Here is a 25,081-nt window from a genome sequence, read left to right as displayed (position 1 = left end):
TAAATGGATTTGGGATTTTTTGGCACGAGATCCAGGAGTCTGGGGGACACTCGGTGTAAGGACCCGCGCTGCGGGGACTCCCGCTACCAGCGCCTCCTTACGGTTTCTCCCCGCTGCCTCTGGTTCCCAGCGGCATGCTGTGGCCCTTGGTGTCTCCCCCGCAGCTGCTCCCGCACTTCACAGGCTTCACTTTCCTGGTGCCAGGAACCTAACCTCACCTCCTCAGGTGCGGCGTGCGCATCGGCGCGTTTACCTGCCCCTGCATTACCAGGTCCGCCCCCAGACTCTTCTCCCCTATCAGGGCTTCCCTTGGGCCACACCTACGCTCCTCCCTTTCCTCTGATAGGTCCCAGCCCACTATTTAGTCTCCCCTCACCATTACCACATTGCACAGCATAGCTTCTGTACCTTGGTGCTGTCTGCTTCTGTGAAAGAAAATTTCTAACAGCGCTCTAAGGAAGTGATCACAGTGACTAGTATAATGTGACTTAGACAGTGCAATTAATTAGTGACAGATAATAAATATACAATAATGTGCAAATGCAGTGCAATTAAGTGCAATAGGTGATATAAAGGAAAACATGCTGTTCAAAAACCCTTGGAAGGATGGTCCACAGAAATCCTTCTTGCGGGAACATGTGGAAATTGAAGGGGAGCACAACTCATTCAGTGGTGGATATGTGGAATAAAAATAGATACAATAGTGCAACACAGTCTCTTATAGATGTATCTCCAAATTAGTAGAATTCTATAAATTCAGAACTCACATTTTTTCTGAAATAAACAGGCATGTAACCCAAACTCAGGTGGGTAATGAATAGTATGGTGTATTCTTGTAGATCAGAAATCCAAGGATTGATGCGGAGCACAGTTGAAGAAGGGGACCAGCGCCAAGATATAAAATTAAAACGGGTATTTATTGAACATGGTAAGGGGGAAACAAACACACTATGACGCGTTTCAGGCTAAAGCGCCCTTATGCTAAATATATGTTGTAGTATAAGATAATGATGTCAATGATTCCCTTTTTGGATGATGTGAGATGTTGGTCACATCGTATAAATAATGGACAGATCTGTTTGTAATATTAGATCAGAGGTAGGGGATAATATATTCTTTTTTTGTGATAGAAAGCTTCTAGACATGCGCCGAGTAATAGCAAGTGATAGAATGTTGTATTTTACTCCGTGAATACACCGTTCTCATTGGTTCAACAAGGACCAATCATGGTGCTGATAGGTTGATCCACGGACCAATGAGAATAAGAGGACTGCAATATGAAGTAGGGAGATGAGAAGACAATCATTGACTCCTGACGAAGCGACAACAGCAAAACGCGTTGAGTAAGAAGCGCCCTGCTGATGCCACTCACCTGTACTGGTCTGCAGCTGAGGTCCCCTCCATTTGGTGAATTCACCCGTGCCGCTACACGGGAAACGAAACGCTGGCAAACCGGAAGTGACGCGACGGGAGACTCGAGCAGTAGGGGTGAGAATTGGGAGGCAGAGTTCGCTTTTCCTATGTGTCCAGCATATTTGTTATTGATGTAAGCATACACCTATATGGTTTTTTAGTGATTAAAAGTTGTTCTTTTTTACGGTACACACTATGTTTGGCTTTCCGTTTTCTCATATATATACGGCTGCCATTACATCATTCTGAGGGACCTCCTACCACCCCCAAGAACCCTGAGATACAGAGAGAGGGAAGATCTACAAGAATACACAATACTATTCATAACCCATCTGAGTTTGGGTTATATGCCTGTTTATTTCAGAAAAAATATGAGTTCTGAATTTATAGAATTCTACTAATTTGGAGATACATCTATATGAGACTGTGCTGCACTATTGTATCTATTTTTATTCCACATATCCACCATTGAATGAGTTGATCTCCCCATCAATTTCCACATGCTATCTGCTTCTGCCTGGCTCTCTTGTGTTTCAGTCCCTGTTCCTGTCCCTGGATTCTCTGCTGACCTCCCTGTATTTTGACCCTTGGCTTTGGACTTTGATTACCATGCTCTCTGGAACCCTTTGGATTTGGCTTTGGACTCTCTACCTTGCAGTCTTTTACATCCCTTGGACACGGCTTACGGACATCTACTACGCTGCTCTCCACGCTCCACGACCCAGGCTTACGGACACTCTACCACGCTGCTCTCCCTACACCTTGACCATTGGCTTACGGACTTACCATTCTACGCTGGAGTTGGCAAGTACAGAACTCTTTCTATTTTTGTTTCCTGGACCAACTACGCTACTTCCACACTCCGGCCGTGCCCCCGTTTACTGTTAGGTGTGTGGTATTTCTCCTTTCCACCTCAGTCCCGGGGTCTCGTCTGGCTTGTGGGCAGGCCGAACGTTACACTGGGTTGCCCCAGTGTAATTCACCCTGCATACCGGCAAATCATGCCTGCTGGTCAAGGAGAATTAAAGAACTGACGGTAACTTCGCCCACGAACTCCTGCAAACAAAATAATTTCATTTCTACCCAAATATTCCCCCTAAAACTGACACACAAGAAATTGCACAGGCCTAGGTCCAAGGGAACATGAAAACAGAAAAATGTAGGGGTCACTTTGTTTTCTACATGTATTGTCCTTGGCTTTTGGTGCTTATGTAGCTACCAAGGACCCCATGGTTTCAGGGGTAACAAGAGGGCTTAGCCTTTATTATGTAGCCTGGTTACCCACTACCGTCACAAAATGCAAACAATGTAAACTATACTTAAAGAAGAAGAATTTCTTAATAAAGGATTCATGGTAGTATTTTAGTATCCCAAAATGCATTGGGTAGAAGAGCAGACATTTTCTTAAGATTAGTCTTGTAATGTGCTCCTATTTAAACCACAATTATCTGAGAATTTAATAAAACACCACACAATGAAAAGAACCATTTATAAAAGTCTCAATGCTCTAACATCACACAAGACCTAGCCTCAATGCTACAAGGGGCTATTGTGATATTTGTCAAATGTATATAGGATGGGCAAAGGATTAGAAATTAACACCTTTAGCAGAAACATTTAAATGAAATGTAATTTAACACTAACAGTAGGAAGTAAGGCTGCTGTTTCTCCATTTTGCTTTATTAAATTACCATTTTTAGTCTTCTTATACTCAATTTACACTATAACCTCTGAGAATGTTGTGCAATTGTTCAGTATGGCATTTTCTTACTCTCCCAGAGATGGGTCCTAAAGTTTTAAAAGCAGGTAACACATGAGCTTTCTCTACGAGGCTAAAACAAAAAAACAGCACAGAGGAAGTTGTTTTCTGTAATAGATACTGAGCTTGTCCTAGCTACCACAAGACATTACATGTAAGAGATTGTCCTAAGTGGACAAAGTCTGAAACAAAAATCATCAGCTGCTAGCACGGTTGTTCTGTTGAAAGTAGCATGGTAGCAGTGACGCAATTCCTTTTGAGGAGCTATTTTCCTGGATTTACCAATAATTCGTAGCCTTTGACAATGACATACAGGCCTAGAAAGTAACTCTTCAAAATGTATTTTGACTGTTCAACTCAGCTCTGGAAAGCTACTGGGCGTGGGAGAAGAGCTTTTTCTAGGAGTCAAACAGTTGGGTAGGTTCAGGCTATGCCCCAGCAGGGTACATTAGTATTATAGTTACCAGATGTTTCAGTTATAGATGGACATGTCCGCTATTTAAATGTCAGTCAGAGTTCAGTTAAACTGCACCAGGGCAGGAATGTGAATGTACTCTAACTTTCTTACTTCCTTTTTTTGCACTTCCTCTCACTTTTCTACATGTGGCCCCACTAGCCCCTGTTATCCATACCTGTGGAAATTGGCCTTCTGCATTTACACCCACAAAACACTGGCAAGTCACAGCCCATCCAGCCCCCTGCATACGTACTATAACCACTGTAGCCCTCTGACTGCACACACCATTAACCCTCCATGCAGACCAATTCCTCTCAGAAATTCCTCTCAGTAATCTTGCTTTCTGTTTATGAGTGGTTTTTTTTGTGTCCATAATGGGTTATTCAATAATCCTAGAAATGTCTGATTGAGCTGACAACAGATGAAAATGTATATTACAGTCAACGGCAGTTTTACATGTGAATGCATTTGTGCCTATAGGGGGAGTGTTTCTTGAATGGTTTTTATTTTTTATAAACGCATACAAACTTGTAAATGAGACTTATAGTATTTTCAAATCAGGACTACTATTTCCTCTAGACAGACTGTGTGAAAATAGAGGTAAAAAATAAGAAGGTGTTTTTTTTTCCTGTGTACTTCGGTACCCTCAGTCTGCACTGGGCTCTAGGGACAAACTGTATACCTTTTGATGCCTGGGATACTAATATTTCAATTGCTCAGATCTGAATGAAGCAGAAACTTTGCCTGAAAGGTATGGAAAAAAAACTGTGATAAGTGCCGACTGCTCTTTCAATGATTAAGCCAAATCCAAGGGCCCACATAAGAGCCAATGCTGGCTAGTGGCAACATATCTATATTAATCCTGTGGTCGGTAAAACATGTTTTTCACATATGAAATCATTGCTTGCTAATGCATTAATATGAATGCAACATCCTAGATTAAGAAATAGCAGGTGCTGAACATTAACATTAGTCCCTTGACTTTTAAATTCACTGTTGAGTACTTAACATTAAACACAAAACTTGTTCATTATAAAACCGATTAAATAAATATAGTACTTACAATTTTGTTAGATTAATTTAGTTAATTGCAAAATTGCACAATTACTTTAATTGATCTAAAGAAACTGTAAACTTTGTTAATTATTTCAATATAATTAGTCAAACTAAAGTATTTAATGTACAAAATGGAGCAATGCATTAAAAAGTTGCTGTGATAATTATTATTCTGGAAACATTTAACTCCATCAGTAGAGGAGAGACTTATAAATGTATGCACTGTAGTTCTCTTCATCAATGTGGATTATTGAGCATACTCAAACAATATCTGAGGCAACCGAGCTGTCCCTTTAGGACAACTTTAACCTTACTGTACATTATACAAATAACATTTTCATTGGAATACGTTGTTTTCCTGTACTTTTAAATACTAATAGTCTCCATAACTTTACTCATATTCAAATAAATGTAGCCATTGAAGTCAATGTGAAACACTGCTGGTTTTCATCTTGATATATACAGCATTTCACACACTGTGTGGGCAAATCTGCTATGATCCAGTAAAATATATTGTGCTGCGACATTACATTTCCTTGTGTGTTTGATTAAGGGGAAGCTGCAGCATGCAAGGACAATGTTTATGAGAGGAAGAAAAGAAAATGCACATGTATCCTAAAGGTATCTGATTAGCTAATGAGGGCTGGTGTAAAATAGGGAAACTTCCACTAGCATTAGATCAAACCACAAATTGAAGTAGTCAATAATTTACCTGCAAAAGCTGTATTTTTAGCAATTTATAGTGGCCCTTCTTGATTCTTCTTAGTCCGAAATGGGACATTAAGTCTCTGACAGTGTTTAGCCGAAGAGCTAGCATCACCTCCTCACTGGTGGACCTTCTGCCACCGGTCTTTTCTATGAGAAGTAAATTGTAGGGTTGGGGTTAACTTTAGGGGTTATAGTTGTTATGATAGGGGGTTAACATTAGGTGTTTTAGCGGCTAGTGTAAGGGGTTTTAGGGTAAGTGGTGAAGGTTTTTAGGACAAGGGGTAGCGTTAGTATTAGGGTTTAAGAGTAGGGGTTTTAGGGTAAGGGATATGTTTAGGGACACACCTTCGCAGTGTAGTGACTGACAGCTGAGTGATGCTGCAGTGAGGTCACTTGCTGCTAAACGCTGGTGGTCACTTGGTCGTGGTGAAACAGCCATGACTAAATGTCCGAGACTATCTGAGATTGTATATTTTACATTAAAATCAACACGCCTATAGTATAAGAATATGTAAAACGTGATCAGGCTGAGATCCCTAAACTTTTTGATAGACACAATAATGCAAACCCACCACTCATCAAAAATACCAAAAGCATTCTAAGGGGCCTATTTAGGTTGCTTCGGTGTTATCACTGCAACATCGAACGTGTTTGTATGTTCCTATCCGGACGGTATTAAATTTGTGAACAAACGGTATTCAGTAAAATATATACTGTAATGTTCAATACCGCTTGGAACAAAAATAGTATACCGTTCGAGTTAGAATTTGCTTTTCAAGATACTGTATATGCCGAACACTGTATGACGTAAAGGCACAATACATACAGATACGGCCTTTTAAATGCACTCAGAATCTGTAGAGGGAGATCACCCTGGTAAATAAGCAACACAACAGAAAAAATCTGGACCAAACCTGAAAATGGTATTTAAATATGCTTTATTGATATTGATTAAAATGATTGGTACCAGAAAAATGGTGAATGAAGTGAACAGAATATAATAAGTGCAAATCACCAAATTGCCATAATATAGTCCAAAAAATGTGGAACAATGAATATAAGCACTAAAGATAACAGAAAGAACTATGCCTATGGTATAAGGCAATAGGGGCTAACCATGGTGTATGACGTCACTGGAGCGCTATATGAATATATACACCTACAAAAGGCACTAGAATGTGTGCAAGCACAAGCTCACTGTCAACCATGCATCAATATACCATAAAGGTGAATGACAAAACAGTAGCAAGGAATGATCAATGATAACACACATACATGAAAACGCTGCAGACATATATATATACAGTCCAATATGGTAAATGGACAAAAGAGTGAAACCCCACAAGCAACTGACCCTGCTGGTAAGTAGCTACACACAGGGGCAGATAGGTGGGAAAAGGGGATACCCTACACACCAATATATACTGGCCCTGTGGGAATAGAGTGCAGCAGGATCATGTAATCCGTTAGATCTCACCCTCAATAACATACCCCTACAACACACGGGGGGGAGAAGGGGGGAGTAGAGGACAGAAAAGAGGGAAAGAGGACCCTAGATAACTTATCTGTGCTGGCCCTGGATACACGATCCTTTCAATCTGAGTAGGTGCCTCGTGGAGTGAGCAGCTGCAGAGAACTCAAGCCGTGACACGATGAGGTCTGCTAGGTCTGTTAGGAGCTGCAGGTGTCCATGCTGGAAAGCGTAACATGTGACGTCATCACGCCCTCTGACGTACGTTTCGCGATAGCTTCTTCCAAGAGAGGGATAGATCTTCACTCCCCCCAGTTGCCAATATTTAAAGAGCTCTGTGGGGAGGAATGTAAATGTGTTAAAGTCACAGAAGGGGAAAGGGAGTATACAAGGAGTAAAAACACATGAGATACCAATATAATAATGATTAAAATGGTGAGCAGTGCCCCCATGATAAAATTAAAAACTAAATGGTAGGCAGTGAGTAAACAAGAGGTGTATGTATGCCACTAGTCTCAGTCAAACACTTGGGTATAGTAATGTTATAAAGTGGGTAATACAGAGAACGATGAATAGTCTCATAAAAATGGAGTAAAGAGGAAGCCCTCATTGAGACCATTGGGGCTTAACGTATGTAAGTCATAGATCCATCGACTCTCCTTTTGAAGTAGAATACCGTCCCAGTCTCCTTTTCTGGGCCCAATGGTAACGTGATCAATACCACAGAAACGTAAATTCCTGGTGATGCCATTATGTGCTTCATTGATATGGCGTGCAAGTGGGGTGTCCAAGTGGTTTCTAATAGAACCAATGTGCTCGAGAACACGTCGCCTAAACTCACGTCGGGTCTTACCCACGTATTTTTTGCCACAGCCACATGTGGCCAAATACACATCTCCTGAGGTTTGGCAGTTAAAAAACTGTCTGATTGTATACTGACGAGAGTTGTTCCAATTGGAGAATGATTTTGTGGGGATGATAAATTCATATGCTTTGCATGTACCACACTTGAAGGTGCCCATAGGGCGCTGAGGCAGCCATGTTTTTGTGGCCACATTGCAAAGATGGCTGTGTACCAGCCGATCTTTCAAGTTCTTGGCCCTGCGACAGACAAGTGTCGGCTAAGTTGTTAAAACCAGTTTAAGATCTGGGTTCTCCATAAGTAAATGCCAGTGACGCTTCAAGATCAAATTGGCACTGCTCCACTTGTTGTTATATGTGCCCACGAATCGAACCAGTTTAGTGGCCGTTGGTGTCTGGTTTGTCCCATATAGCAGAGTGGTACATGGGGAACATTTAGCTCGTAAATAGGCTTTCCTAATACAGCCTTTGGTGTACCCCCGTTGGAGGAAATGGCTTGTGAGTATTTTGGCCTGTTCCTCAAAGTCACTTTGGGTCGAACAATTGCGCCGAATCCGCAGAAATTGTCCCACAGGGATATTCCTAACTAGATGTGTAGGATGATGTGTATTATCCAATAAAAGGCTATTGGTAGCAGTAGCCTTGCGGTGTAACGTGGTGATAATGTTACCATTGTCACCTTTAATGATGGCAATATCCAGAAAAGTGAGACTGTCAGTCTGAATGTCAGATGTGAACCGTAAGTTCAGTCCATTGTTGTTGAGGATACTGATGAACTGGATTAGTAACTCTCTGGTGCCGCGCCACAGAATGAATATATCATCTATATAGCGGCACCAGAGGTCAATCCATTGGGTATAGTCCTGCATACCTTCACTGAAGATGACCCTCTCTTCCCACCAGCCAAGGTACAGATTGGCGTATGAGGGAGCACACGTTGTGCCCATTGCTGTACCTTGAATCTGGTGGTATTGACGGCCGTCAAACAGGAAGTAGTTGTGTGTTAGGACATAATCCAACAACTGGATCACAAAATCATTGTGAAGAAGCAGGTCAGTGCCACGGCCCCGCAAAAAATGTGCTATGGGGGAGAGCCCCCTATCGTGTGGAATACACGTATAGAGGGTCTCAACATCCAGACACACTAGGAGTGTGTCATGAACAATAGTGATATCTTCCAACCTTCGAAGCATATCCGTGGTGTCTTTAAGATATGAAGGAAGACTTTCTACGAATGACCTCAGGATTTTGTCAATGTACTTGCTAGCATTGTCATTCAAGTTGCCTAGGCCTGACACAATAGGTCTGCCTGGGGACTGTATATATATATGTCTGCAGCGTTTTCATTTATGTGTGTTATCATTGATCATTCCTTGCTACTGGGTTGTCATTCACCTTTATGGTATATTGATGCATGGTTGACAGTGAGCTTGTGCTTACACACATTCTAGTGCCTTTTGTGGATATATATTCATATAACGCTCCTGTGACGTCATACACCACGGTTAGCCCCTATTGCCTTATAGCATAGGCATAGTGCTTTCTGTTATCTTTAGTGCTTATATTCATTGTTCCACTTTTTTGGACTATATTCTGCCAATTTGCTGATTTGCACTTATTATATTCTGTTCACTTCATTCACCATTTTTCTGGTACCAATCATTTTAATCAATATCAAAAAAGCATTTTTAAATACCATTCTCAGGTTTGGTCCAGATTTTTTCTGTTGTGTTGCTTATTTACCTGGGTGATCTCCCTCTTCAGATTCTGAGTGCATTTATAGGGCCTTATCTGTATGTATTGTGCCTTTACGTCATACAGTGTTCTTTGTCTTTTGATTAGCCTCCCTGCCCTTTTGCACCAGTCTGTATCAGTGATCCGGGTGGTCACACTAGGTTGAGCGGGTGCATCTCTCTTTTGTTTCTATACAATTAGTAGACCTTGTGTCTGCATTCCTGCACCCAGCCCCCTAGTCCCCTCTACTATGACGGGTTTTCTGTCCAATAAGACAGATCTTGACTCCTGACAAATTGAAGCCAGTGATGTGTTCTCTACTACGAGCGTCATTGAATCAAGTAATACTCCAGATATACATAACTTGTTTCAGTCTCTAGGCGCTCTTTACAGAGCACAGTCTAAGTCTTGGTGGGAGATTTCAAGTCTGGAACATTATATTGAAAATGGCTTGGTCCCACGAGGTCTTAGAATTAATCTTGGACCATCACATCTTATTAATGATGAGTCGGTCAATACAACTTGGGAGAGCACCTTGCTGAACTGTTCTAAACAATTGATGCAACAACTTATAGCATATGAACAAACTAAATTAGCAACAGTACAGGAGGCAATTGATAAATCATTTATCGAAATTCCTGTTTGGCAAAGCCATAGTGAATTTAGTGAACTGGAATTAAAACTTAAGGAGAATACGGAAAGTTTTAAAAAGGACCTTAAATTAAGAAAACAGAAAAAATTTCAAAGAGATTCCACGGATTTCAAGGAGGGAAAGATTTTTAAATTTAAACTTAAACGTAAACCCGTACCCACTTATCCCCTTGAAACATCTACTGAATGGGAACGCTCAGGCAGTGAGCAAGAAAGTGATAGAGACTTACATACATTAGTGAGTCAGGAGACTGCACCACAAACCTCCTCTGCACCCCAGGTTCCTTTTTTAGGGAACTCACGGTACATCACCCGTGCAAACTCAAAAGACCAACGAGACGGGGAGGGCACAAGGCCAAAAGAGAAGCGATGAGGGGGCTCCAACTACAGGAGCAGGTGCCCTTACAGGGGGAGATATTAGACAATCCTAATGAGCAGGTTGAGTTACAGATTATCAATCCTAGTGAGTCGGATGACTTACAGATCATCAACCTTTCTAAACTCACTCTATCTGAGGATCATATACGGGTCCTTAAGAAAGGGCTGTCTTTTTCTCCAACAGCCAGTTTCAACAGATTTGATTGGGTTAAGGACACACATCTCTTTGCCCGCAAATTACTCTTGCATAAGTTTTTCATTAACAGACTCAGGACGGATTTGAGAGACACCATCATGTCACCTACTGACTGTGAAGAATTGATGTATTTGCAATATGCCATATACCTTCTGGAGGAAAATGAGCGTGATCCAGGTATGGCACTGTGACAGGGTAAATAAAAGCCACCAGTTATATGCCTGGAAAACCTATGTCTAGTCTGCAGTGCAGCACTGACATAGGTTAAATTCAGCTGGGAACCTCAGGACAATTAGTTGGATCCCAGCTGCCTAATCAAGGTGTGTTAAAACCCAGACTATAGACACATGGATCTTGGTTGTTGATGAGAGAGGAGTAAGCTGCTGCTAAAGAGATTTCCTGATACAAGGTCTGATAAACAAAGTAACTGAATTATAAACTGTCTGTCTCCTGCTTAGAAAAGGGATTGCTGCCTGAGTTACACACTGTCTGCTAAAGAGAAACTGTTTTGTTTTGTTTTGTTTTTGCTGAAGAAAAGCTATTTTTGTTTTGTGTTGTATATCTGTTAAGGCTAAATAAATAAGCCTTGGCAAGAAACCCACGTGTGTAGTTGCATGTACCCTGCAACATATGGTGTCAAGAATTGGGAAGGTTTTTTTCAAAAGGCTCCTGCAGTTAAAGGGCCACACACACACACAAGAATGGAAGAAATGTTGAAAGAGTTTCTGTGTGAGCAAATCAGACAGCAGGGACAGTTAATGCAGGAGCAGACCAAACAGCAGGGACTGTTAATGCAGGAACAGGCCCGGCTGCAAGCGGAGAGAGATGAAAGACTACAAGCAGCACAGGATGAACGGATTGCCAAGCAGCTGGATCAATTCCAAGGGTCTGCCAGTGCAGAACTAGCAAGCAGACCCCCTATACTCCTGAGGAAAATGGCTCCGAACGAGGATCCAGAGGCTTTTTTACTGACTTTTGAAAGAGTTGCCGAAGCTCAGGGCTGGGCTACAGATCGCTGGGCAACTGCTTTGGCCCCGCTCCTCATAGGAGAAGCCCAGGCCTCATATCAGGGTCTCCCAGCAGATCAGGCAATGGACTATCGACAAGTAAAAGCCGCCATACTGGATCGCTTAGGTGTGACCCCAGAGACTTACCGGCAGCAGTTCCGGAACATGAAGTACACCACTAAGATGAGACCCCGGGTCCTCGCTCAGCGATTATTGGACTTATGAACACGCTGGATACAACCCTAGGAGTGCATTAAGGAGGAAATTCTTGAGCAGGTGGTTTTGGAACAATTTCTACAAATAATACCCCCTTCCGCATGCTCGTGGGTAAAATGCCACGCTGCTGAAACCCTAGCTTTGGCGGTCCGACTCGTGGAGAACTTCCTTGGGGCTGAGCATCAGGCGAGAGTCACGGAACCGCCAAGTCCAATGGAAGGAGCAGTCGTTCCAGCAAGGACGGAGTCCAAATGCTGGTCCCCGCCGAGACCCTCATCTCCTTCCGGATGTCGGCTCATCGCAAAATGAGAGGAACTTCCGAGGACGGCGCCCACAGGACCCACCAGATATCTGGTCTCCAGTAACCGGTCCAGTGGAGCGCTATCCAAAACCCCCTCCTGCGAGGGAACCCTCTTCATGTTCCGCCTGCGGAGAACAAGGCCACCGGTATGTGGACTGTCCACAGATGGATTGTTCATTCAGCAAAACCATCGCCTCGGCCTTTACTGGGGAAAATTACAAGCCCTGGCTACTTCCAGCCCTGTTTGGGAGAAAAACCGTCCAGGCCCTTGTAGATTCGGGCTCTGGGAAAACTCTGTGTGACAGAATGAAGTCTACTCCTATCAGTTACGCCTGGGAGACATATGTCTGAGTGCTTCATCCAGCACTCATAAGGGTTAACTCAGGTGGAAGTTAGGAAATCAGAACTCTTTAGCTGACACCTGAGAGCCAGCAAGGTAGATAAAGGATCATGTGACTGGCAGTAGCTGCCAGAGAGAGAGAGAGAGAGAAGCACACTGCTGCGTGAGCCCTTAGCCAGAGGGATTTCACCAAAGACTACTTTAACTAAAGTAAGGATTATTCATTTGTTTACTGACTGCTTAAAGTACCCTTATGGTTTGGTTCTGGTTTAGCCAGCCAGCCTGCTAGATAGGTCTGCTGTGTTATTAGTCAGTTTTTCTCCCAAAGTGGAGCAGGATTTATTTTGTTAAAGGGACAGTGTACCCGCATGTTATGTTACTGTGGAGAAATAAAGCCACTGAACGTTTTTATTTATCCTGAAACTATACGTGTGGACTGTTCCCTGACCTCGGCTACAGGCCGTCCTGCCACAGGTGGTGTCAGAAGTGGGACGTCGGACGGCCCCTGTATCTGAAGGGCCACCCAAAAGAAAATGGAGAATTTTTTTTCTCAGTTCCTTGAGCAACAGCTTCAGCTAGCAGAGAAGCAAGCAGAGCGACAAGCCCAGCAAGATTAGCGACAAGCCCAGCAAGCTGAGCGACAAGCCCAGCAAGATGAGCAACAGGCCCGGCGAGAGGAAAAGCTACTCCAACTGCTGGTCGAAGGCCTAACCCCAGGCAGACCAGGGATTCCAAATAACCCACCGGTGATGCTGCCTAAAATGAAGCCAAACGAAGACCCAGAGGCATTTCTCCTCACTTTTGAAAGGGTAGCCATGGCCCACGGCTGAACAGTTGATTGCTGGGTAACGACTCTGGCTCCACTCCTCATAGGGGAAGCTCAGGCAGCCTACCAGGCTCTTCCAGCGGACGAGGCCATGGACTATCAGAAACTAAAGGCTGCTATTCTGGATCACCTAGGCCTCACGCCAGAGACCTACCGACAGCGGTTCCGGACAGTCAAATATACAAACCGAGACACACCCCGGGTCGTAGCCCACCGCTTAGTATACTTATGTGCCAGGTGGATACAACCGGAAAAACATGACAAGGCATAGATCCTTGAACAATTTGTGCTCGAGCAGTTCATACAGATACTGCCCCCCTCCTCCCGCTCCTGGGTAAAAAGACACGCTGCATTTTCCCTGGATTCAGCGGTCCGCTTGGTGGAAAACTTCCTGGGCGACGACACCCAACAGGATAGCTGGGAACGGCCGGTGCAAACATCAGTTGCTTCCGGTGATACTAGAGGCAGGAGAGAAGACAATCAAGGGGTCTACAACCCGCCAGCTCGGGAGATCCAGTCAACCCGATCGGAAGACCCTTTCCCATCTCAGAGGGTTCCTGGTACAAACTCCCGCAGAGATGCCCATCCTGGGTCCGAGGCCACTGGATCACTCAAGGGAGGCCGCCACCCACAGTATTCCCCAAGAACCTGGACTCCTGTCACCCACCCGGTGGAGAGGATAACCCCACCAACCAGAAGGGAGGACCCCATCCAACAGCGGAGAGGTCCAAACACTGAGCCCCGTTGAGAGCTTCCGCGGACGATCGAGTTTGCGGACTCAGGAGATGAGGAAATGGACTGTTCTTATGGCAGAACCACTGCCACAGCTTGTCTCCGAGAGGACCACAATCCGTGGTTAGTCCCAGCATCTCTGGAGGGGACAAAAGTAAACGCCATGCTGGACTCGGGCTCTGGAAAAACCCTGATCCTAGAGGGTCTAATTCCAAGCAATAGACTATCTTATGACTCTCCTTGGAATATCAAGTGTATCCATGGGGATACAAAGAGATACCCGACGGCGAACGTTACACTGCGTATCCAGGATCAAGAGGCTAGCCTACTAGTGGGAGTTGCTCCCTGGCTACCTGCTCCTGTTCTACTTGGCCGAGACTGGAACTACCTCGAAACATTGTTGGCCCCTACTCCTACGGAGCCTACTTCTCTGGTACCGGAGAAGCCCGGAGACTTGTTCCCTTTTTTCCAAGAGATTTTCCCCCGTAGACACCATGTCCCAAAGACACGTAAACAGAGACGTGCGGAAAAAGAGGACTGGTTAAGAAAGGCTGGGACTTTTGGTAACATTAGTCAGCCCAAAGGACTGCAGGTCATGGCCGGGGATGACCAGGGTGGGGAACAGATAGATATGGGAGTGTTGCCAGCCCTGGATCTTCCTGACTTCCATCAGAGGCAGAGGGAGGACCCAGCTCTGGCTAGACAATTTGAGAAGGTGGTACAGGTCAACAACAAGATAATAGATGGACAAGGTGTAAAAGGGTTTCCACATTTTGAACTGTTGAATGACATACTATATCGTGTGAATAAGGTTACACAAACAGGGGACGTCATTCGACAGATGCTAGTCCCTAAAGGGTTGATTAAAACAGTGTTTACCCTAGCCCATACTCTCCCATGGGGTGGTCATTTGGGCAGAGATAAGACCACGGACCGCATCTCGTCCCGGTTTTACTGGCCAGGCATACATGGGGACATCATGAAACTATGTGAGACATGTCCTGAATGCCAGTTAACTAGCCAAAAAGGACAGAAGCCGGCTCCTTTGGTTCCTCTGCCCTTGGTAGCCGTCCCATTCGAGAGAATTGGGGTAGATCTGGTCGGACCTTTAGACCCCTCTGCGAAGGGACATAAATTTATACTCGTTGTTGTTGATTATGCCACCAGGTATCCTGAGGCCTTCCCTCTGAGATCAGCCACTGCTAAACAGGTTGCTCACAGGCTGTTAGAACTGTTTTCTAGGGTAGGACTTCCACAAGTAATGTTAACTGACCAGGGAACAAATTTCATGGCAAAGTTAATGCAGGATGTCCTGAAGTTATTGGAGGTAAAATCCGTCCGGACCTCGGTCTACCATCCTCAGACTGATGGATTGGTAGAGAGGTTTAACCGTACTTTAAAAACTATGATTAGGAAGTTTGTGGACACTGAAAAGCGAGCTTGGGATGAACTTCTCCATTTCCTGTTGTTTGCGGTACGAGAAGTTCCCCAATCATCCACAGGCTTCTCCCCGTTTGAGCTCCTATATGGATGCCAACCTTGGGGTATTCTCGACCTACTGAAGGAATCCTGGGAGGAGGAGCCTTCCCCCTCCAAGAATACCCTTCAGTATGTCATAGACCTTAGAAACCGCCTAGACATGATAGGTCGGTTTGCGAAGGAAAACCTCAAATCTGCTCAAGAGCGTCAAGAGAGGCAGTACAACCAAAATGCTCGCTTGAGGGTCTTCCAACCTGGGGACCAAGTGATGCTACTACTACCGACATCAGAGAGTAAACTCCTTGCAAAGTGGCAGGGTCCTTTCCAAGTTCTCCGCCGCACCGGGGAGGTGAACTATGAGATCTCTCAACCAGGGTCCAGGAAGGGTAAACAAATCTACCACGTGAACCTCCTGAAACCCTGGAAAACGATGAGATCGCTGTTCATTCACCCTCGGGAAGGAGAGACGGATTTGGGTCCAAAGCTTCCAAAGGGTAGTACGTACACTGACCATCAGGTTCCCATGGGAGAGCAGTTAACAACGGAACAAAGGTCAGACCTACTTGATGTATGTGACCAGTTCCCAGATGTTTTATCTGAGCTGCCAGGGCAGACTGATTTAGTGTCCCATAGGATTGAGAAGGAGTGCCTCGCTGTAAAATGTGCAATTGAAGCCTTGAGACATTATGTCGCCGGAGTACACTTCACCCTGGTCACTTACCATGCGCCCTTGAAGTGGTTAAACACCATGAAGGACACAAATCCAAGGTTGACCAGGTGGTATATTGCCCTCCAACCCTTCTCTTTTGATATTCAGCATAGACCTGGAAAGGACCATGGAAATGCTGATTTTTTGTCAAGAGAATGAGTGGAGGGTCGGGCTTTAGCTGTGTGGGACACTAGCCACACACAAACAGGGGAGGTATGTGACAGAGTGAAGTCAACTCCTATCAGTTACGCCTGGGAGACATATGTCTGAGTGCTTCATCCAGCACTCATAAGGGTTAACTCAGGTGGAAGTTAGGAAATCAGAACTCTTTAGCTGACACCTGAGAGCCAGCAAGGTAGATAAAGGATCATGTGACTGGCAGTAGCTGCCAGAGAGAGAGAGAGAGAGAAGCACACTGCTGCGTGAGCCCTTAGCCAGAGGGATTTCACCAAAGACTACTTCAACTAAAGTAAGGATTATTCATTTGTTTACTGACTGCTTAAAGTACCCTTATGGTTTGCTTCTGGTTTAGCCAGCCAGCCTGCTAGATAGGTCTGCTGTGTTATTAGTCAGTTTTTCTCCCAAAGTGGAGCAGGATTTATTTTGTTAAAGGGACAGTGTACCCGCATGTTATGTTACTGTGGAGAAATAAAGCCACTGAACGTTTTTATTTATCCTGAAACTATACGTGTGGACTGTTCCCTGACCTCGGCTACAGGCCGTCCTGCCACAGGTGGTGTCAGAAGTGGGACGTCGGACGGCCCCTGTATCTGAAGGGCCACCCAAAAGAAAATGGAGAATTTTTTTTCTCAGTTCCTTGAGCAACAGCTTCAGCTAGCAGAGAAGCAAGCAGAGCGACAAGCCCAGCAAGATTAGCGACAAGCCCAGCAAGCTGAGCGACAAGCCCAGCAAGATGAGCAACAGGCCCGGCGAGAGGAAAAGCTACTCCAACTGCTGGTCGAAGGCCTAACCCCAGGCAGACCAGGGATTCCAAATAACCCACCGGTGATGCTGCCTAAAATGAAGCCAAACGAAGACCCAGAGGCATTTCTCCTCACTTTTGAAAGGGTAGCCATGGCCCACGGCTGAACAGTTGATTGCTGGGTAACGACTCTGGCTCCACTCCTCATAGGGGAAGCTCAGGCAGCCTACCAGGCTCTTCCAGCGGACGAGGCCATGGACTATCAGAAACTAAAGGCTGCTATTCTGGATCACCTAGGCCTCACGCCAGAGACCTACCGACAGCGGTTCCGGACAGTCAAATATACAAACCGAGACACACCCCGGGTCGTAGCCCACCGCTTAGTATACTTATGTGCCAGGTGGATACAACCGGAAAAACATGACAAGGCATAGATCCTTGAACAATTTGTGCTCGAGCAGTTCATACAGATACTGCCCCCCTCCTCCCGCTCCTGGGTAAAAAGACACGCTGCATTTTCCCTGGATTCAGCGGTCCGCTTGGTGGAAAACTTCCTGGGCGACGACACCCAACAGGATAGCTGGGAACGGCCGGTGCAAACATCAGTTGCTTCCGGTGATACTAGAGGCAGGAGAGAAGACAATCAAGGGGTCTACAACCCGCCAGCTCGGGAGATCCAGTCAACCCGATCGGAAGACCCTTTCCCATCTCAGAGGGTTCCTGGTACAAACTCCCGCAGAGACGCCCATCCTGGGTCCGAGGCCACTGGATCACTCAAGGGAGGCCGCCACCCACAGTATTCCCCAAGAACCTGGACTCCTGTCACCCACCTGGTGGAGAGGATAACCCCACCAACCAGAAGGGAGGACCCCATCCAACAGCGGAGAGGTCCAAACACCGAGCCCCGTCGAGAGCTTCCGCGGACGATCGAGTTTGCGGACTCAGGAGATGAGGAAATGGACTGTTCTTATGGCAGAACCACTGCCACAGCTTGTCTCCGAGAGGACCACAATCCGTGGTTAGTCCCAGCATCTCTGGAGGGGACAAAAGTAAACGCCATGCTGGACTCGGGTTCTGGAAAAACCCTGATCCTAGAGGGTCTAATTCCAAGCAATAGACTATCTTATGACTCTCCTTGGAATATCAAGTGTATCCATGGGGATACAAAGAGATACCCGACGGCGAACGTTACACTGCGTATCCAGGATCAAGAGGCTAGCCTACTAGTGGGAGTTGCTCCCTGGCTACCTGCTCCTGTTCTACTTGGCCGAGACTGGAACTACCTCGAAACATTGTTGGCCCCTACTCCTACGGAGCCTACTTCTCTGGTACCGGAGAAGCCCGGAGACTTGTTCCCTTTTTTCCAAGAGATTTTCCCCCGTAGACACCATGTCCCAAAGACACGTAAACAGAGACGTGCGGAAAAAGAGGACTGGTTAAGAAAGGCTGGGACTTTTGGTAACATTAGTCAGCCCAAAGGACTGCAGGTCATGGCCGGGGATGACCAGGGTGGGGAACAGATAGATATGGGAGTGTTGCCAGCCCTGGATCTTCCTGACTTCCATCAGAGGCAGAGGGAGGACCCAGCTCTGGCTAGACAATTTGAGAAGGTGGTACAGGTCAACAACAAGATAATAGATGGACAAGGTGTAAAAGGGTTTCCACATTTTGAACTGTTGAATGACATACTATATCGTGTGAATAAGGTTACACAAACAGGGGACGTCATTCGACAGATGCTAGTCCCTAAAGGGTTGATTAAAACAGTGTTTACCCTAGCCCATACTCTCCCATGGGGTGGTCATTTGGGCAGAGATAAGACCACGGACCGCATCTCGTCCCGGTTTTACTGGCCAGGCATACATGGGGACATCATGAAACTATGTGAGACATGTCCTGAATGCCAGTTAACTAGCCAAAAAGGACAGAAGCCGGCTCCTTTGGTTCCTCTGCCCTTGGTAGCCGTCCCATTCGAGAGAATTGGGGTAGATCTGGTCGGACCTTTAGACCCCTCTGCGAAGGGACATAAATTTATACTCGTTGTTGTTGATTATGCCACCAGGTATCCTGAGGCCTTCCCTCTGAGATCAGCCACTGCTAAACAGGTTGCTCACAGGCTGTTAGAACTGTTTTCTAGGGTAGGACTTCCACAAGTAATGTTAACTGACCAGGGAACAAATTTCATGGCAAAGTTAATGCAGGATGTCCTGAAGTTATTGGAGGTAAAATCCGTCCGGACCTCGGTCTACCATCCTCAGACTGATGGATTGGTAGAGAGGTTTAACCGTACTTTAAAAACTATGATTAGGAAGTTTGTGGACACTGAAAAGCGAGCTTGGGATGAACTTCTCCATTTCCTGTTGTTTGCGGTACGAGAAGTTCCCCAATCATCCACAGGCTTCTCCCCGTTTGAGCTCCTATATGGATGCCAACCTTGGGGTATTCTCGACCTACTGAAGGAATCCTGGGAGGAGGAGCCTTCCCCCTCCAAGAATACCCTTCAGTATGTCATAGACCTTAGAAACCGCCTAGACATGATAGGTCGGTTTGCGAAGGAAAACCTCAAATCTGCTCAAGAGCGTCAAGAGAGGCAGTACAACCAAAATGCTCGCTTGAGGGTCTTCCAACCTGGGGACCAAGTGATGCTACTACTACCGACATCAGAGAGTAAACTCCTTGCAAAGTGGCAGGGTCCTTTCCAAGTTCTCCGCCGCACCGGGGAGGTGAACTATGAGATCTCTCAACCAGGGTCCAGGAAGGGTAAACAAATCTACCACGTGAACCTCCTGAAACCCTGGAAAACGATGAGATCGCTGTTCATTCACCCTCGGGAAGGAGAGACGGATTTGGGTCCAAAGCTTCCAAAGGGTAGTACGTACACTGACCATCAGGTTCCCATGGGAGAGCAGTTAACAACGGAACAAAGGTCAGACCTACTTGATGTATGTGACCAGTTCCCAGATGTTTTATCTGAGCTGCCAGGGCAGACTGATTTAGTGTCCCATAGGATTGAGAAGGAGTGCCTCGCTGTAAAATGTGCAATTGAAGCCTTGAGACATTATGTCGCCGGAGTACACTTCACCCTGGTCACTTACCATGCGCCCTTGAAGTGGTTAAACACCATGAAGGACACAAATCCAAGGTTGACCAGGTGGTATATTGCCCTCCAACCCTTCTCTTTTGATATTCAGCATAGACCTGGAAAGGACCATGGAAATGCTGATTTTTTGTCAAGAGAATGAGTGGAGGGTCGGGCTTTAGCTGTGTGGGACACTAGCCACACACAAACAGGGGAGGTATGTGACAGAGTGAAGTCAACTCCTATCAGTTACGCCTGGGAGACATATGTCTGAGTGCTTCATCCAGCACTCATAAGGGTTAACTCAGGTGGAAGTTAGGAAATCAGAACTCTTTAGCTGACACCTGAGAGCCAGCAAGGTAGATAAAGGATCATGTGACTGGCAGTAGCTGACAGAGAGAGAGAGAGAGAGAAGCACACTGCTGCGTGAGCCCTTAGCCAGAGGGATTTCACCAAAGACTACTTCAACTAAAGTAAGGATTATTCATTTGTTTACTGACTGCTTAAAGTACCCTTATGGTTTGCTTCTGGTTTAGCCAGCCAGCCTGCTAGATAGGTCTGCTGTGTTATTAGTCAGTTTTTCTCCCAAAGTGGAGCAGGATTTATTTTGTTAAAGGGACAGTGTACCCGCATGTTATGTTACTGTGGAGAAATAAAGCCACTGAACGTTTTTATTTATCCTGAAACTATACGTGTGGACTGTTCCCTGACCTCGGCTACAGGCCGTCCTGCCACAGGTGGTGTCAGAAGTGGGACGTCGGACGGCCCCTGTATCTGAAGGGCCACCCAAAAGAAAATGGAGAATTTTTTTTCTCAGTTCCTTGAGCAACAGCTTCAGCTAGCAGAGAAGCAAGCAGAGCGACAAGCCCAGCAAGATTAGCGACAAGCCCAGCAAGCTGAGCGACAAGCCCAGCAAGATGAGCAACAGGCCCGGCGAGAGGAAAAGCTACTCCAACTGCTGGTCGAAGGCCTAACCCCAGGCAGACCAGGGATTCCAAATAACCCACCGGTGATGCTGCCTAAAATGAAGCCAAACGAAGACCCAGAGGCATTTCTCCTCACTTTTGAAAGGGTAGCCATGGCCCACGGCTGAACAGTTGATTGCTGGGTAACGACTCTGGCTCCACTCCTCATAGGGGAAGCTCAGGCAGCCTACCAGGCTCTTCCAGCGGACGAGGCCATGGACTATCAGAAACTAAAGGCTGCTATTCTGGATCACCTAGGCCTCACGCCAGAGACCTACCGACAGCGGTTCCGGACAGTCAAATATACAAACCGAGACACACCCCGGGTCGTAGCCCACCGCTTAGTATACTTATGTGCCAGGTGGATACAACCGGAAAAACATGACAAGGCATAGATCCTTGAACAATTTGTGCTCGAGCAGTTCATACAGATACTGCCCCCCTCCTCCCGCTCCTGGGTAAAAAGACACGCTGCATTTTCCCTGGATTCAGCGGTCCGCTTGGTGGAAAACTTCCTGGGCGACGACACCCAACAGGATAGCTGGGAACGGCCGGTGCAAACATCAGTTGCTTCCGGTGATACTAGAGGCAGGAGAGAAGACAATCAAGGGGTCTACAACCCGCCAGCTCGGGAGATCCAGTCAACCCGATCGGAAGACCCTTTCCCATCTCAGAGGGTTCCTGGTACAAACTCCCGCAGAGACGCCCATCCTGGGTCCGAGGCCACTGGATCACTCAAGGGAGGCCGCCACCCACAGTATTCCCCAAGAACCTGGACTCCTGTCACCCACCCGGTGGAGAGGATAACCCCACCAACCAGAAGGGAGGACCCCATCCAACAGCGGAGAGGTCCAAACACCGAGCCCCGTCGAGAGCTTCCGCGGACGATCGAGTTTGCGGACTCAGGAGATGAGGAAATGGACTGTTCTTATGGCAGAACCACTGCCACAGCTTGTCTCCGAGAGGACCACAATCTGTGGTTAGTCCCAGCATCTCTGGAGGGGACAAAAGTAAACGCCATGCTGGACTCGGGCTCTGGAAAAACCCTGATCCTAGAGGGTCTAATTCCAAGCAATAGACTATCTTATGACTCTCCTTGGAATATCAAGTGTATCCATGGGGATACAAAGAGATACCCGACGGCGAACGTTACACTGCGTATCCAGGATCAAGAGGCTAGCCTACTAGTGGGAGTTGCTCCCTGGCTACCTGCTCCTGTTCTACTTGGCCGAGACTGGAACTACCTCGAAACATTGTTGGCCCCTACTCCTACGGAGCCTACTTCTCTGGTACCGGAGAAGCCCGGAGACTTGTTCCCTTTTTTCCAAGAGATTTTCCCCCGTAGACACCATGTCCCAAAGACACGTAAACAGAGACGTGCGGAAAAAGAGGACTGGTTAAGAAAGGCTGGGACTTTTGGTAACATTAGTCAGCCCAAAGGACTGCAGGTCATGGCCGGGGATGACCAGGGTGGGGAACAGATAGATATGGGAGTGTTGCCAGCCCTGGATCTTCCTGACTTCCATCAGAGGCAGAGGGAGGACCCAGCTCTGGCTAGACAATTTGAGAAGGTGGTACAGGTCAACAACAAGATAATAGATGGACAAGGTGTAAAAGGGTTTCCACATTTTGAACTGTTGAATGACATACTATATCGTGTGAATAAGGTTACACAAACAGGGGACGTCATTCGACAGATGCTAGTCCCTAAAGGGTTGATTAAAACAGTGTTTACCCTAGCCCATACTCTCCCATGGGGTGGTCATTTGGGCAGAGATAAGACCACGGACCGCATCTCGTCCCGGTTTTACTGGCCAGGCATACATGGGGACATCATGAAACTATGTGAGACATGTCCTGAATGCCAGTTAACTAGCCAAAAAGGACAGAAGCCGGCTCCTTTGGTTCCTCTGCCCTTGGTAGCCGTCCCATTCGAGAGAATTGGGGTAGATCTGGTCGGACCTTTAGACCCCTCTGCGAAGGGACATAAATTTATACTCGTTGTTGTTGATTATGCCACCAGGTATCCTGAGGCCTTCCCTCTGAGATCAGCCACTGCTAAACAGGTTGCTCACAGGCTGTTAGAACTGTTTTCTAGGGTAGGACTTCCACAAGTAATGTTAACTGACCAGGGAACAAATTTCATGGCAAAGTTAATGCAGGATGTCCTGAAGTTATTGGAGGTAAAATCCGTCCGGACCTCGGTCTACCATCCTCAGACTGATGGATTGGTAGAGAGGTTTAACCGTACTTTAAAAACTATGATTAGGAAGTTTGTGGACACTGAAAAGCGAGCTTGGGATGAACTTCTCCATTTCCTGTTGTTTGCGGTACGAGAAGTTCCCCAATCATCCACAGGCTTCTCCCCGTTTGAGCTCCTATATGGATGCCAACCTTGGGGTATTCTCGACCTACTGAAGGAATCCTGGGAGGAGGAGCCTTCCCCCTCCAAGAATACCCTTCAGTATGTCATAGACCTTAGAAACCGCCTAGACATGATAGGTCGGTTTGCGAAGGAAAACCTCAAATCTGCTCAAGAGCGTCAAGAGAGGCAGTACAACCAAAATGCTCGCTTGAGGGTCTTCCAACCTGGGGACCAAGTGATGCTACTACTACCGACATCAGAGAGTAAACTCCTTGCAAAGTGGCAGGGTCCTTTCCAAGTTCTCCGCCGCACCGGGGAGGTGAACTATGAGATCTCTCAACCAGGGTCCAGGAAGGGTAAACAAATCTACCACGTGAACCTCCTGAAACCCTGGAAAACGATGAGATCGCTGTTCATTCACCCTCGGGAAGGAGAGACGGATTTGGGTCCAAAGCTTCCAAAGGGTAGTACGTACACTGACCATCAGGTTCCCATGGGAGAGCAGTTAACAACGGAACAAAGGTCAGACCTACTTGATGTATGTGACCAGTTCCCAGATGTTTTATCTGAGCTGCCAGGGCAGACTGATTTAGTGTCCCATAGGATTGAGAAGGAGTGCCTCGCTGTAAAATGTGCAATTGAAGCCTTGAGACATTATGTCGCCGGAGTACACTTCACCCTGGTCACTTACCATGCGCCCTTGAAGTGGTTAAACACCATGAAGGACACAAATCCAAGGTTGACCAGGTGGTATATTGCCCTCCAACCCTTCTCTTTTGATATTCAGCATAGACCTGGAAAGGACCATGGAAATGCTGATTTTTTGTCAAGAGAATGAGTGGAGGGTCGGGCTTTAGCTGTGTGGGACACTAGCCACACACAAACAGGGGAGGTATGTGACAGAGTGAAGTCAACTCCTATCAGTTACGCCTGGGAGACATATGTCTGAGTGCTTCATCCAGCACTCATAAGGGTTAACTCAGGTGGAAGTTAGGAAATCAGAACTCTTTAGCTGACACCTGAGAGCCAGCAAGGTAGATAAAGGATCATGTGACTGGCAGTAGCTGCCAGAGAGAGAGAGAGAGAGAAGCACACTGCTGCGTGAGCCCTTAGCCAGAGGGATTTCACCAAAGACTACTTCAACTAAAGTAAGGATTATTCATTTGTTTACTGACTGCTTAAAGTACCCTTATGGTTTGCTTCTGGTTTAGCCAGCCAGCCTGCTAGATAGGTCTGCTGTGTTATTAGTCAGTTTTTCTCCCAAAGTGGAGCAGGATTTATTTTGTTAAAGGGACAGTGTACCCGCATGTTATGTTACTGTGGAGAAATAAAGCCACTGAACGTTTTTATTTATCCTGAAACTATACATGTGGACTGTTCCCTGACCTCGGCTACAGGCCGTCCTGCCACACTCTAGTCCTAAAGGAACTGTTACCACCCAACGTGTGTTCTTTTG

The sequence above is a fragment of the Ascaphus truei genome, chromosome 1 (genome assembly GCF_040206685.1).
Source record: "Ascaphus truei isolate aAscTru1 chromosome 1, aAscTru1.hap1, whole genome shotgun sequence".
NCBI classification, from domain to species: domain Eukaryota; kingdom Metazoa; phylum Chordata; class Amphibia; order Anura; family Ascaphidae; genus Ascaphus; species Ascaphus truei.
This window is presented reverse-complemented; position numbering follows the sequence as displayed.